We start from the raw sequence: 16,666 nt of genomic DNA, 5'->3' as shown, positions 1-16,666 counted from the left end.
CTCCTAACCCACTGGTGTGGTGTTAAACACCATCACCTTAGTTTTACCAAGGTTAACAGACAATCCACTGTCCTGTGCAAACGTGTGCAATGCATCCAAATGACGCTGCATCCCCTCTGGAGAATCTGAGATCAGCACAATATCATCAGCATACAATAACAGCGGAATCCATGTCCCTACTAGCTATGCTCCTCTGTCACCCTCCCGCTCTACATAGTCCGAAACCTCATCCACATACATCCCAAATAAGGTGGGAGAAAGGGGGCAGCCCTGTTTCACCCCAATAGTGGAGTGAACCATCTCAGATATACCCTGAGTAGTACGTACCTACCCCACAACTGTCCTGTATAAAGCCATGATTCCCCAAATCAGCTCTATGGGCACTCCCATCTCCTGTAGTCTACGCATCAATCTGGCTCTCGGTACTGTGTCAAAAGCTTTGCGGAAATCCACAAAGCAACAATAAATCCTCCTGCCATATAATCTGCCCTCCTCAATAATAGCTCTGAGTGTCAAGATATGGTCAAGAGTGGAGAAACCTCTCCTGAACCCTGCCTGCCCTAATGCACGTATGCCCTCTCTCTCTGCCCATCTACTCAACTCCTGCTCAAGAATAGATGCATATAATCTAGCCAATGTGTGACCAATCATGATGGTACGATAATTCCCAGGAAGCATGGGATCCCCTGACTTGAAGATAGGCACAATCGTGGACATATTCCAAGTCTCAGGAAATCCCTCACACATGGCTCTGTTAAACATCATAGCAATAAGCTCTGCAAGCATATCTCTGGCATGAATAAAGTGCTCTGCTACCAAACCATCATGATCATATGCTCTCCCAGTCCTCATCCTGTCAATAGCTTTCCTTACCATCTCAGCAGTAAAGAAAGCACATGTCTCTGGGCATGACTCAGATGGGTCTGGCAGGGGCGGCTCTCCTGGTGCTGTGTACAGGGATGCTGCATACTCACCCCAAATCTCTGTGGAGGTAACGGCTGGTGATGGTGAATGCTCGTGGAATAGTCTCCATGCCTCGCCTGAGTCCTGACTCATAAATAGCTGATACAAATCCCTCTCTAACTGAGCAAGATAAGCCCTCTTCTTCCATCGCACTAGGCGCCGGAAGGTAATCCGTGACTGTCTGTGGGTGGTAATACCCATGAGCACCTCTCTCTGTAATCTGATCCTCATCTCTCTGCACTCCTCATCATACCAGCTTTTCTGGGGCATGTTCCCAAATCGTCTCCGTGTAGGCTGACTATGGGGATATGCCTCTGATGCTGCAGCATGAAGCGTCTCTATCAATATCTGAGTGAGCTCATCTAATGGCCGTCCCAGCTCCTCGGCACATAAGCGTCTGTATATCTCATCCGTGTACACGGTGTCAGTCTCCCTCGTAAAGGTATAACGAGTGTGTGTGGAGACCTGTCCCAATGGAGCGGTGCTGAACTGAAATGTGAGAGTGAAGGACAAGATAGCATGATCCACTGCTACTCCAACCGGCCTAGTGCCCACCATAAAATCCTGAAAAGAGGGAATGAGACTGGGCTGAGCCATAACATAGTCCACTGTACTAGCACCATGTGCTGATGTGGAAAGCTAGTGAAATCGCTTGCTGTCGGGAATCTATGTAGGCCATTCAGGATGGCCAATCCATGTGCAGTCCCCATGTCTATCAAATACCGCCCATACACAGTATGTTCCTCATCCTCTGAGAGTCTAGATAGGCCCATATCCCTAACATCAAGCTCCCTCAACATCTCCTCTGAGGTATCATAAAATACTGTCTAGTTATGGGCGGTCCTGTAGTAAGAGAGAGAGAGAGAGAGAGAGAGAGAGAGAGAGAGAAATAAAGAAAGATATATTAACGTCTACGAGAGGCCAAAGTCGGCCTATGAGACAAAAAATAATACAACCGTGACTGTGAATCATCGTGGATCGGTGGAGCCCATATACAAACAATATAAAGGGGGGTGGGGATGTGAATGGAGTGCTAAGGCAAGATGCATCTCTATATGCGGAAGGGGTAGTACAAGCATGCTATGCAGATCTATGTCTAACTCCATCCTGTGCCATAAGAGGGATATAAGATATCATACATCGCCGATGCTGAGGCTGTGAATGGCGTGAACATGTACCTTGAGTCTGAATGAAAGCGAGCTAGCCTCTCTTGTGTCTCCATCTGCTGTCTCATTCGGATAGCTGCTATCTCTCGGTGATAGAGTCGGGGTGCTCTATGTCCAGTCTGTCTAGGTCTCCTCCTGGCTCTCAATTCCTCTGCTCTCTATGCGGTCACCCCACGTGGTACATCAGCTGGCACTGGCATAGCTCTCTGGAAGAAATCTGTGAGCTGGGACTGTCTCCCACCCCTAGTGGGAGCGGGTGTCTGGAGGAGTCTCTCTCGAGAACTAAGAAGCTCTAGTAGTAGTCTGCCAAGCTGTCGCTGGTCGAGGCCTCCATCAACTGATGTAGTGAAGAGTGCTCCTCAAACAATCCTGCATATCTATGTCTGACCCCCTGGTGGGCTCCACATCTACATACAAAGTGATCCTCAGTCTCCACCTCCTCGCGGCACAATCTGCATATCCGCTCAGCTCTGGGAACCCGTGCCGCTCTCCCAGCCTCTCTCTAGCTGATGTGATGAGACTCGTAGCTGTCCAATAGCAACGCGAGAGCTGTGTGGCATGTATACATCCATGTACCGCGGTCGCTGTATAAACCCATCCCTTGAGATGCTCATAAAGTGGTCTCTGTAATACAGCATCTTCGGTGGTAGTGGGCTCTCTGGTGCTGTCCATGTCTCCTGTATGTAGTGCTGCCATATGTCTTGTCTCATCACTCTATTCCTCTCATTGAGAGAGAGGTAACCCCGTGGAGCAAACTGATCATACTGAAAAGGTGGCAACCGCTCAATGTCTATCCCATGATGTGAGAACCACTGTAGCATCTGTGCATACCAAGATCCAGTGTGTCCAGCCTCGGCCAGCTGTCTGGATGCCTCAAAAGCTCGACGGGATAATCTCTCCATGGGCATCTCCCTCATCCTGTATATAAAGGAGATCGTCTGGAACAATGCCTCCACTGCCATAGGTGGTGCAACAAACTCAGCTCGAACAATGTCGTGCGGGATGGATGGTTTGCTGCGTATCATCCTCGAGAGCATCAAGATCTGTGGTCTCTCCAGCTGTACCCATGTGGAGGCTGCAAGCCCTAGTGCCCAAACCGCTGCTGCATACATCAAGGCTGGTGTCACTAATGTATCAAAGAGCCACCCCTTCGTGCAGGGTTCCTGAAAATGTGCCTGATGACACTGACGCTCAAGGCCAGCAAGAGCTGCATACCCCCGGGTCACTCTGTCTCAGACTGCCTGAGCCATGGAGAAGCGTCCAGCTGAGCTAGTAAATGTGATGCCAAGGTAAACATAAGAGCTCACCACCTCAACCTGCCCTCCTGCTAATGTGAGAGTAGTGTGGCTCCTGACTGCGGGTGAGGTGTGGAAGATCATAACCTTGGTTTTCCCAGGGTTCACTGTGAGACCCTGCTGTGCGCAGAAGTCATCAAGAGCCACAAGGTGTCTTTGAAGTCCAACCTGCGTGTCGGATACCAAGACGATGTCATCAGCATAAAGCATAACATGGACAGTAATACCTGATAGCTCAACCCCAGAGCCTCCTCCCTGTGTGATGTAATCGACCACCTCATCAATATAGAGCCCAAAGAGCGTGGGGGAGAGCGGGCACCCCTGCTTCACACCACACAGAGAGAGAGAGAGAGAGAGAGAGAGAGAGAGAGAGAGAGAGAGTTATATTAATTGTTTTCAAAAGACCCAGTGGGTCTATGAGACCTTAAGTGATACAATAATGTCCATGTAATCTCATCATGGTACAAAAGAAAACAAAGACTAGACCTATGAGCTGGGAATGTCAAATGAGAGAGAAAGAAAGAAAGAAAGAAAGAAAGATATATTAACGTCTGCAAAAGGCCAAAATTGGCCTATGAGACAAACAAGTAGTACAATGATGTTCCTCCAGTCATCAAGAGGAAAATGTGGAGTGAGAATAAAATGTACAAGTATGACAACACGACCATAGGGGACTCAATGGTGGTGTACAAACGAGAGGGTGTGGTTGGAGTACTAGGGCTACTAATGCATCTCTATATGCTGAAGGGGGGAGAGAGAGAGAGAGAGAGAGAGAGAGAGAGAGATTTCTTTTTAACATCAGCTAGACGCTAAATATGACATATGAGATCAAGTACAAAACCTAGACCAATGAAGATCTCATCATTATAATCAAAAGAAGAGAAAAAGATAAAGATAAAAGTTCCTATGGCATACATCTAGACTCTATACATTCATTTTTACATCTTTCATAGGCTGAGACATTACTGACTGTTTTGTAGTGCAGAACTCCTGAATTACCACTTGCCCCTCCTTAAGAATGCCCATTTTCCTTTTTAAGTTGCTTTGCTCTGACCTTTGCAAGCTCACACCTTTTCCTCTACACTGGTGGCGTACGCTCATCGCTTATCCAAAGCTTCTTCAACAGTCCAGACTGCCTAGGAATAGCAATGATTCTCTTGATAACTTATGATTTCATGGTGTTACTTCTGCCCAACTGGATAGCTCTCTCAACTAGAGTCCCACGGGGTGCCCACTGCTGGGCTGTCGGCTGTGTGTCCTCCCGGGTAGTCCCTCTAAAGAAGATAGTAATCTGTCTCTGTGTGGACTCCCTGCCAGTCGGGCGTCTCCTCCTGATAATGGACTCTCTGAGCCTGCGGATCTCCGCGAGATAAAAACCCAAGAATCACTGATCACAATAGTCCATGACTGTAGCCAGTGGTCCAAATCCCTCTCTGAAAAGGCAATGGTAGCACCCTCGAATCTCATAATATGCTGTGCAGCGACAGATGTAGTGCTCCTCCATCTCTGGCTCTATCCAACAAATCTGACAAATCCTGTCCCCTGGAGGTATGCCTCTAAATCTGCCTGTCTCTATCTCTAACTGATGTGAAGCAGTGCAGATCTGCCCAATGGCGCACCTCAATCCATGAGACAGATGGGTATCCATGTAGCTCGGTCTAAGTATAAAGCCATCCTCAGTGGTGCGGAGAAGATGGTCTCTATAGAAAGCCATCTTCTTCCCCAACTCCTGTGAGGGCTCTAGGCATGTCCTCCTAGTGTCCAACTGAATGAGGTCCTGTCTGATGACTCTACTAATCTCAGAATGTGTCAAGGTGAGACAGGGTGCCTCCAGAGAGTACTGGAAGGGTGGAAGTCTGTCTAAACTGAACCCGTGGAGGTCAAACCAGGATGCTATCTACGCATACCAACATGAGGTGTCTCCCTCCATGGCTAGCTGATGAGAGGACTCTAAAGCAAGTCGTGCATAACGGTGTTGGGGAAGCTCCCAGGTGCTATGAATGAAGGACACTGATCTGGCAAGAGCCTCGACTACGATCGGTGGTGCTCCCATCTCGGCTCTAATAATCTCATGGGGTACCGAGGCCTTAGCCCGAATCATCCTGGAGATCATGGACACAAGTGGTCTCTCCATTGATCTCCATCCATCATATGTGCGTCCTGATTGACTGTGACGATCTAGGCTAGGCCCCAAGATCTGTACTCCATATAGCATAGCCGATGTGACCAGCATGTCAAAAAGCCACAGCTTCGTGCGTGGCTCCTGAAACTGTACCTGTGAGCACATCCTCTCTAGACCTCCTAGTGCTGCATATCCTCTAGTCAATCTGGCCTCTGCTGCCCCCCTCATGGAAAATGTGGGCCCCGTGAACACCACTCCAAGATATGTGTATGAGTCAACATACTCCACTGTCTCCTGCCCATATGTGAAAATAGGCGCTGATCTCCAAACCCACTGAGTTGTACTGTTAAACACCATAACCTTGGTCTTACCAAGGTTAACTGAGAGCCCACTGTCCTGTGCATAAGCATATAAAAGTATCCAAGTGCCTCTGCATACCCTCTAGTGAGTCTGCTATAAGCACAATATCATCAGCATATAAGAGCAGGGGTATCCAAGTGCCAGCCAACTGGGCTCCTCTGTCCCCTTGTGTCCCAATATAATCAGAGATCTCATCAATGTATAGTCCAAATAGAGTCGGAGAGAGCGGGCAGCCCTGTTTCACCCCTATAGTGGAGTGTGGCTGGGAGAGACCCTCTGAAGTCTGCACCTGCCCAACTACTGTCTCATAAAGTGCCATAATACCCCAAATGAGCTCACATGGAACCCCCAAGTCTTGTAGCCTGCGCATCAGTCTAGCTCTGGGCACTGTGTCAAAGGCCTTGCGGAAATCTACAAAGCCACAGTAGATCCTCCTCCCATGTGCTCTGCCCTCCTCAATGATAGCCCTGAGGGTAAAGATATGATCCAAAGTAGAGAATCTCCTCCTGAAACCAGCCTGTCCCTGAGCTTGGACCCCTTGTCTCTCTGCCCATCTGCTCAACTCCTGCTCAAGAATAGAGGAATTTAGCTTGGCCAGCGAGTGACCAATCATAATGGTGCGGTAGTTAGTCGGCAGGCTCGGATCTCCAGACTTGAGTACCGGCACAATTGTGGAAGTACTCCAAGTCCCAGGAAACCCCTCACACATGGCTCTATTAAACATGAGAGCTAGCAAGTCTACAATCATATCTGTAGCATGTATGAAATGCTCAGCTACAATGCCCTCATGATCCTATGCCCTCCTTGTATGCAATCTGTTGATGGCCCTCCTCACCATCTCTGCTGTGAAGAAGGTAGAAGTGGGTGGACGAGGCTCTGGAGGGTTCGGTAGTGGTGGCCACCATGGTACTGTGTAGAGGGAGGCTGCATACTCGCCCCATGTATCTGGAGAGGTAATGGCCGGAGGCGGGGGGTGCTCTCTAAGCAATCTCCAGGCCTCCCCAGAATCCTGACTCAAAAACAACTGATAGATGTCTCTCTCCAGCCGAGCTAATAATGCTCTCTTCTTGCGCCGAATGAGGGATCGGAAGATGATGCATGACTGTCTATATGTAGTAACACCTGTGGCCACCTCTCTCTGTAGCCGGGCTCTGAGCTCCCTACAGTCATCATCATACCAACTATTCTGGGGCATGCTCCCAGGACGTGGTCGTACTGTGGGCTGCGTGTGTGGGAAGGCCGTCGCTGCAGTTGTATGTAAAGCCTCTGTTAGGATCTGTGTGAGCTCTGCTAATGGCCTCTGTGGATCCTCTGCACTCAACAAGCTGTAGATCTCTGCGGTGTATACTCCATCAGTCTCTCTACAGAAGGTATATCTCGGGTGATAGGAGGACTGCCCAACCTGGCGGGTACTGTAGTGGAAATTCACCGTAAAGGAGAGAAGTGCATGATCCACCGTAACTCCGATGGGCCTGGGGCCAATCGCTCCGTTGCAGTTCCATACTGCAAGTCTCAAACTGGTCCCATAGATCTCGCATCGTAAGGTGCAGAGAGATTGAGAGAAAGAAAGAAAGAAAGATTTTATTAACGTCTTCCAAAAGACCGAACTCGGCCTATGAGACAAATCGGTGTACCTGTATGGGGTATCCTCTGTCATCCCAACAAATGAAAAAGTACTGAACTAAAAAGCTAAATCTGGGTGTGCAATAAGTACAATGAGTGGTGGAGGGGATGGAGCTCTACTACTAGGAGAATGCAAAGCTATATGCATGGAGTATACAATCATGATATGTAACCTAGCTAGCTCCATCCTGTACCATACTGGGGGTATAAAATGGTATACATCAATGAAGGGGGTGTCCACAGCTCCCTGATGAACATGCCTGGGTGTGCTCTGAAGCGAGCCAGTCGCTCCGCACCCTCTCTATGAAACTGAGCTCTGATCTCTGTCATCTCTCTCTGGTATAGGCGTGGTGTCCGAAAGCTAGGTGTCCTTTGTCTCTTGCGGGCTCTGAGTGTCTCTGCTCTCTGGAGAGTAATTCCCTGCCGTGTAGGGGCTGGGAGTGGGATGGATCTCTGAAAAAATGTAGTAATCTGTGTCTGTCGTCCCCCCTCTGGAGCTGTCTGAGCCTGTAATGATGTCTCTCTGTGGCGCTGTATGTCTAGAATGAATCTCCCCAGTATGCGCTGGTCTGCTACCTCAAAGATCTGGCGTAGGGAATGTGGCTCTCTGAATAAAATGGGATCTCTCTCTCTGATGGCTGTATATGCTCTGCATCTGCATACATAATGCTCCTCACTCTCCACCTCCTCTCTGCACAATCTGCATACCCTCTCCTCTCGGGGGATCCGTGCTGCTCTGCCAGTCTCAATCCCCAATCGGTGTGATGAAACTCTAAGCTGACCAATAGCCACTCAGGAGCCGTGTGGTAAAAAGCCCTCCATGTATCTAGGCCTCTCTATAAATCCATCATCAGTGATACTCATGAACTGATCTCTGTAGTATAGCATCTTCGGTGGAAGAGGCTGTGTAGGTGATATCCATGTCTCTCGTGTATAGAGCTGCCATAGATCCTGTCTCAATACTCTGTTCCTCTCACTATGAGAGAGACGGATATGTGGTGCATCCCTGTCATATTGGAATGGCGGTAGATGATCCATGTCTAGGCCATGCTGTGAGAACCAATGTGTGACCTGTGCATACCATGACCCTCTGTATCCTGCCTCAGCCAGCTGTCTAGATGCCTCAAAAGCTCTGTATGACAATCTGTCCTGTGGCATCTCTCTGAATCTGTCTAGCGGGCATACAGTCTGAAATATGGCCTCTACCATCATAGGAGGCGCAGCAAACTCTGCTCAGATAATGTCATGAGGTACTAACGGTTTGCTGCGTATCATGCGTGCCATCATGAGGGTCTGTGGTCTCTCTATCTGTGTCCACCACTGGGTAGCAAGGCCTGGCGCCCATACCGCTAGTCCATACATCAATGCCGGTGTGACTAATGTGTCAAATAGCCACCCCTTCGTCTGGGGCTCTTGGTGGCACTGTCTCTCTAGCATAGCCAATGCTGCATATCCCCGTGTCAATCTAGCTCTGGCTGCTGAACCCATGGTGAAGCATGTGGCTGCTGCAGAGAAGGTACCCCCTAGGTACACGTATGATGTCACCACCTCCACCTCGCGTCCTGCGAGAGTGAATGTCAGCTGAATCCTGCCCTGTCTCGATGTATGAAAGACCATACCCTTGGTTTTCCCAAGGTTCATAGTAAGACCCCTCTGTGTGCAGAAATCATCGAGTGCATGTAGATGCTGCTGTAGACCACCTGGAGACTCAGACACTAATACAATATCATCAGCATAAAGCATAATATGTACTGAGGTACCTGCTAAATCAACTCCATCTCCGCCTCCCCGTGTAATGAAGTCAGCCACCTCATCAATGTATAACCCAAATAGCGTGGGGGAAAATGGGCATCCTTGCTTCACACCAATGGTGCTAGCAATAGTCTCGGACATACCTCCTGGACATCTGACTCGCCCAACAACCTGCTCATATAATGCATAGATGCCCCATGTCATATCTGCTGGTATGCCAAGAGACTGCAAGCGCTGAAAGAGCCTCTCTCGTGGTACTGTGTCAAATGCCTTGCGGAAATCCACAAAGCAGCAATAGAGCTTTCTCTTCCTCACTCTGGCCTGATCAATCATACATCTCAAAGTGAATACATGGTCAGTGGTAGAGAAAGCTTTCCTGAAGAGCCTGCCTGCCCTGATGAGCGTAAACCTGCTCGCTCAGCATATAAGCTAGGCTCTTGCTCCAACACTGCACCATAGAGTTTGGCCAGCACGTGGCCAACCATAACCGTCCTGTAGTTGCTCGGATCAAGCATATCCCCTGTTTTGTGAATCGGCACAATGGTGTGCATCGTCCACTCCGCAGGCAAACCCTCTGCTAGTGCCCTGTTAAACAGGTGTGCAAGAAAAGGAGCCAAAGAATCTACTGCATATATGAGATGCTCACCCTACAGGCCAATACAGTCGGCGGCCCGTCCATGCTGTAGGTGGCGGATAGCTTCCTGTACCATCGAGTGGGTAAAGTGTTGGGTTTTATGCTGTGTATGCACCCAGAGGAGTGCTAGTGATCATCAGTAGATTACTGGGGCACTTTTTACTTCAGTAAGTGGAGGTTTTCTCCCCCAGTTTAGCTTAGTTTCACTTATAACAGTTTATAAGTGTTTTGGTCCACCCGGCACACTTTATGGCCGGACATGTGAACACATCTTTTAGGTCACTTCATTATGTGGCTATTGTACTTCACATTATTATACTGAATACTAGAGTCGTGTTCACTCTCTCTCTGCTTCCCTACGTTTTCTATTTTGCACTACCTCTAAACCCTAATCCTAACTGCTGAAAGCCTTCATTTGGTATCAGAGCTTCCAGGTTGACCTGCCCTGCCCGTACTGCTCCACGTGGCCTGCCGTACTGTTCCGTACATTGCCCTGCGCGAGTATCTGTTGCTCCGTATTCTGTCCGTACTGGTCCCCGCCACCAGCTGCACCAAAGGTACAGGTTTACGCCTATTTTGAACTGTACCCGTCAGCTGCAGGTACAGTCGCCCAGCTCCGTACAGTACTAGTCGATAGTACTTGTTTCCCTACTGTACCTGTTGTGTACCTAGTCGCCCTGCTCCGTACAGTGCTCCGTACAGTACCACGACTGCAGTCGTACAGTCATCGTACCTGCACAGTACAGCTGACCAGAACCTGCTACACATATCTGAAGTCAACAGACGACTGCAGTTTCCGTACTGCATCTGCTACGTGTACCTGTTCCGTACAGTCGCCGTACACTCGACTGTACCTGCTCCGTACAGCAGACCAAAACCTGCTACGACTGCTTCAAACTGCTGTTCGCCTACAGTCGACCTGTACCTGTTGAAATCTCAGTTGTGGTAAGCTTTACAAGTTTTGAAAATTGGGCATTTTTCTCTGTGAAAATTTTCTGGCAGATACAAGCAGATTTTCTTGCAAAGAAATCTCTATAGGTTTTTTGCAAGGTTTTGGGTGCAGTAATTTTGGGCATTTTTTTGGGCATTTTGGCACTGTGTAAGCCATTTTTGTTGCTCTACTCAGTCAGTGGTGCATTGTGTTGCACATTCAGAGGATTGAGAGTGCAAGCATATTTGGGTTAATTGTATTCAGTGGAGTACAGTTGCTTTCAGGGTTCTTGCTATTGGGTTTTTTGATACACAGGTACAACATTGTGCATTGGCATAATGGCAAATCAACAGCAGAGTGATGTATTCACGTATTTGTCTAAGGAAGACAAATTGGACGGCACGAACTACTCCTTGTGGAGTTTTATGCTGAGAAATGTGCTCGTGGCAAAAGGTCTTTGGGACTTTGTTAGTGGTGATGAACCACGTCCAGGTCCATTGGCTCCAGAGACTCCTCCCCAAGGGGGTGCTCATGGACGAGGACAACAGGTCCAGGCACCAGGTCAGCCATTGCCTGTTCAAAGAACAAATGCTCAGAAGACATGGGATGCCAGAGATGCACAAGCCTTGTCACTCATTGCATTGTCAATACAGAGGTCTATTATACCTCATATTCGTTCAGCTGGCTCTTCACGAAATGCATGGGTGACTTTGGAGCAGATGTATGCTGCTCGTAATGAGGCTCGGATCTCGTTTTTGAAAAGAGAGCTGGAAAATCAGAAAATGCATGAAGGAGATAATATGTCTAGCCACTTAAACAAGCTGCAGGATTTGAGAGAGCAACTCATCAATGTGGATGAGATTATTCCTGAGACACAGCTTGTGTCCACCATCTTGAACTCTTTGCCAAGATCTTACTTGGCTTTTCATACCTCTTTGAACCTCAACATGAGGAATGCTATTGAACCCCTTAAGTATCAGGAACTTGTTGCTCTCTTGCTACAAGAAGAGCAAATCAGGAAGAATATGAATATGAACACAAGTGCTGAACAAGCATTTACTACTACAGGTCAAAAGGGGAAAGGCAAATCTCAGCCAAAGAGTTCAAATCAGAATTCAGGTGATAGTGGTTCATCTCAGGATACCAAGAAAGGTGATGGACAGCCCAAGAAGAAGGGCAAATGCCATTACTGTAAGAAGCCAGGTCACTACATCACAGAGTGTAGAAAGAGGATTGCCAAAGAGAAGGCAAAATAATCTGGGATGTCTGTAAATGATGCCTCTAAAGCTCCTCCAGAGACTGCTTCTTTTGTTGAGGACAGGGATTACTGTTTCTATACATGCAGCTATGATGCCTCTTGGTCTTCACAGGCACTCAGTATGACAGAGCATGCATGTACTTGGTATTTTGATAGTGGTGCTTCAAAGCATATCACATCTCGCAGGGATTTGTTTTTTCATGTAGGCCCTGCCCCTGTTGGCAAAACTGTCAGTGTGCCAATAATGCTTCATATCCAGTTCGTGGCATTGGGGAGATTCAGCTCACAGCCATTGATGGCTCTATTCTTCGCCTTACAGATGCCTTATATGTACCAGGGATAAAGAAGAATTTGTTGTCCATTTCTTCTTTGGCACACTGTGGTATGCAAGTCCACTTTGATGATGACAAGTGCATGGTCAGAGACAAAGCTAATGCTTTGACCTTGATGCTTACTGGTACATTATGTCATGGACTTTATCAGTTGGATGCATTTCAGCCAGTGGATCAGTCTGCTTATAATGCATTCACTCTTACTCCAGCTATGGTTGATGCGGAGTTATGGCATGCTCGCATGGGGCATGTAAATTTTGGTAGTCTTATGCTTATGCAGCGACATAACATGTTGACAGACCTACCTCTTATGGAGAAGCCTCCAGATCACATATATGAAGGATGTATTTTGGGAAAAATGCATCGGTTTTCCTTTCCACGTGATCAGGCTCTACGAGCAACTGCAAAGTTGCAACTTATACACAGTGATCTTTGTGGTCCCATGCAGACGAAGTCATTAGAAGGTTGCTTCTATTTCGCTACATTTATTGATGACTTCTCTCGTATATGCTGGGTCTATCCTTTGACACAGAAATCACAAGTATATGTTGCATTTTTGGCCTTTGTAGCACTTGCTGAAACAGAGTCAGGATGCAAGGTTAAGACTCTCCGTTCTGACCGAGGGGGGGAATATATGTCACACATGTTGAATTCCTTTCTTGAGAGTAGAGGTATCAAACATCAATATACTACTCCTTATACTCCACAGCAGAATGGGGTTGCAGAAAGGAAGAATCGGTCACGCATGGAGATGGCCAGATGTATGTTAAAAGGCAAAGAAGCTACCACATATCTTTTGGGTGGAAGCTGTCATGTGTGCTTGTCATATTTTGAATCGATGTCCCACAAAGGCATTGGTTTCCATTACTCCTTTTGAGGCTTGGCATGGCCGCAAGCCTTCGGTATCACATTTTCGTACTTTTGGGTGTCTTGCATATGCACACATACCCAAAGAGTTGAGGAGGAAGTTGGATGATAAAGCCACAAAATGCATTTTTGTTGGGTATAGCCGTGAGAGCAAGGGCTACCGGTTATATGGCCCACTATCCAGGAAGATATTCACTGGTCGGGATGTGATTTTTGATGAAAAATCAGAAATATCCATGGCTGGTTATGATGCAAATCAGGCTGAAAATGATGTGTTTGAAGGTCTACTACCTATGGAGTTTCATTCCACAGTTGGTGATCCAACTCATGAGGGTACAGGACAGCCAGCAAATCATGAAGGCGGTGCAGAAATTCAGCAGCAAATTGAGCCAGAAGCTGAACCAAATATGGGGCAGCAGGCACCACAGGTCAGACACATACCTAGATGGTATTTGAGGACATTACAGGACAGCCATCTAGAGGGCCCTCTTGCTGGTCGTACTCGTACGGACCAATGAGCATGCACACATCATGGATTTGAATATGGTTATGGCAGCCAGTTTACAGGATGATGATGAGCCTGATTCATTTGTGGATGCACGAGACAATGAAAGCCATTGGTACTAAGTGGGTCTATAAGTTGAAAAGACATGCAGATGGATCCATTGACAGGTACAAAGCCTGTCTAGTTGCAAAGGGCTATGCACAGAAGAAGGGCATTGATTATGAGGAGACATTTGCTCCTACATCCCGTATGTCGACACTTAGGTGTGTCATTGCATTGGCTGCACATCGTGGTTGGGTTGTTCACCAGTTGGACATCAAGACTGCTTTCCTACATGGGGACCTCGAGGAGGAAGTTTATGTATATCAGCCCATAGGTTTTGCAGAACATAGTCATGAAGGGAAAGTATGCAGGCTGAAAAAGGCCTTGTATGGTTTGAAACAAGCTCCACAAGCTTGGTATGCAAAGATAGATGCTTTCCTACTCACTCAAGGATTTGTGAACAGTCCATCAGAAGCCACTTTGTATGTAAAGAAAGAAGAGAAACATCTGCTGGTCATCAGTCTTTATGTAGATGATCTTTTGCTCATGGGATCAAATGATGACAAAATTGCAGCTTTTAAAGAGATACTGCAACAGACATTTGACATGTCTGATTTGGGGCTCGTACACTACTATTTGGGCATACAGTTTGTGCAGGATAACAGAGGCATTGGGTTGTTGCAATCTCGGTATGTTGCTAAACTTCTGGAGAAGTTTAAATTTCAGAATTGCAAGCCTATTAGCACTCCTATGGAGCCTGGGATGAAACTGTCACTACACGATGACAGTATTTCTTTTGATGCCACTACATATGCTCAGGCTGTTGGGTGCCTTATTTATTTGTGTACTGCACGGCCAGATATTCAGTATGCCGTATCTCAGTTGAGCAGATTCATGCACAGCCCGCGATTGTCACATTGGCAAGCTGTGAAGCGTGTATTCATTTATCCTGAGGGGGGTGACATGCAGTTATACGCTTACAGTGATTCAGATTGGGCTGGTGATTTTGATACCAGACATTCCACTAGTGGAAATTGTTTCTTTCTTGGCTCTTCATGCATTTCTTGGCTAAGCAAGAAACAAACCACAGTGGCCACTTCGTCTTGTGAGACAGAGTACAGAGCAGCCTACACTACTACTGTTGAGTGTGTTTGGCTGTGTCGTCTCATGACTGATATGGATATTTCAGTGGAGGAGCCTACACCTATCTATACTGATAGTCAGAGTGCCATTGCTGTGGCCAGGAATCCTGTGTTTCATGCTCGCACGAAACACATTGAGATTCACTATCATTTTGTTCGAGAGAGACTCCAGGCAGGTGATATCAGTCTGATCTACTGTCCTACAGATCAGAATGTGGCAGACATCTTCACCAAGGCATTACCACGTCTGAAATTCGAAGCATTCCGCACTGCTTTGAATTTGTTTCCTTTTGGTGGATGATGTACAGTGATCACATATCACTCCAGGGAGGTTTGTTGGGTTTTATGCTGTGTATGCACCCAGAGTGCTAGTGATTATCAGTAGATTACTGGGGCACTTTTTACTTCAGTTAGTGGAGGCTTTTCCCCCAGTTTAGCTTAGTTTCACTTATAACAGTTTATAAGTGTTTTGGTCCACCCGGCACACTTTATGGCCGGACATGTGAACACATCTTTTAGGTCACTTCATTATGTGGCTGTTGTACTTCACATTATTATACTGAATACTAGAGTCGTGTTCACTCTCTCTCTGCTTCCCTACGTTTTCTCTTTTGCAGTACCTCACTTCATTATGTGGCTATTGTACTTCACATTATTATACTGAATACTAGAGTCGTGTTCACTCTCTCTCTGCTTCCCTACGTTGTCTGTTTTGCAGTACCTCTAAACCCTAACCCTAACTGCTGAAAGCCTTCATAAAGAAGCTAGCTGTGGTAGGTCGAGGCTCCTGTGGTGGCTGAGGTATAGGTGGCTGCTGTGGGACGTGGTATAGGCCCTCTGCATATGTGTGCCATGTCTGTGGGTCTGCAATAGGTGTCGGTGTCCGGGGCTCTCTGAAGTGCCGCCATGAGACAGGGCTATCTCTACTCATGAAGAAATGAAAGATCTCTAGCTCCAGTATCTCTGCAAAGGCCCGCCTTTTGCGGCGAGTAAGTCTCCTCATCTCTCTCCTCGACTCTTGCTCTGTGATGGCTCCCAAGGCTCTCTGTATGCGGAGCCATGAGTATAGGGCTCTGCACTTGTCATCATACCATCTGTTCGGGGGCATAGTCCCAGATCTCGCAGGCTCTCCTGAGTGGACACGATACTGCCATGTGTATCTCTGTCAGTGGCCTGGTCTGTGTCCCATAGGCCCCAAACCGCTAATCCATGGCCAGCCATCAATGATGACCCGACCATCTCGATAGAAGGCCTTCTTGCCTTCTCTCCTCGCGTGTAAGACTCGTGCTCTCCTATGCTCCAACTGCATCCTCGTGAGATCATCATCCAAGAAAATAGGAGCTCCCTCTAAACCCCGTAGTATGACCCTCTTCCTCATGAAAGTGACCATCTCCGTCTCTCCTCCAAACTATAGGATGAGGGCTCGCTTGCGTGTTGAGTCTTTCCCGGCTCTCTATGCTTTGGTGAAGGGGAGAGGGTGCTCTTCATTATAGCCGAGCTTCATGCATAGAAGCTGTCCATCTTTCTCGGGAGTGGAGTCGGGTGTCTCGGCTATACCTGTGACTCAAAGGGAAGAACACCAAATCATTCACACCACCATTGAGAAGGAGAAGATGAGGCAAAGAAAGAAAGAAAGCTGTATTAACGTCTACTAGAGGCCGAACTCGACCTATG

The 16,666-nt window shown here is 47.5% G+C and overlaps 1 protein-coding gene across 1 annotated transcript in view; it reads right to left on the bottom strand.

Annotated features, from left to right (window-relative positions):
* The window catches only part of LOC147617079 (transcription initiation factor TFIID subunit), a 100,612-nt gene that overhangs the window by 4,263 nt on the left and 79,683 nt on the right, over nucleotides 1-16,666 (bottom strand). The window lies entirely within an intron of this gene.

The sequence above is a fragment of the Cibotium barometz genome, chromosome 37 (assembly GCF_041138505.1).
Source record: "Cibotium barometz isolate CiBa-2024 chromosome 37, ASM4113850v1, whole genome shotgun sequence".
NCBI classification, from domain to species: domain Eukaryota; kingdom Viridiplantae; phylum Streptophyta; class Polypodiopsida; order Cyatheales; family Cibotiaceae; genus Cibotium; species Cibotium barometz.
This window is presented reverse-complemented; position numbering and strand designations above follow the sequence as displayed.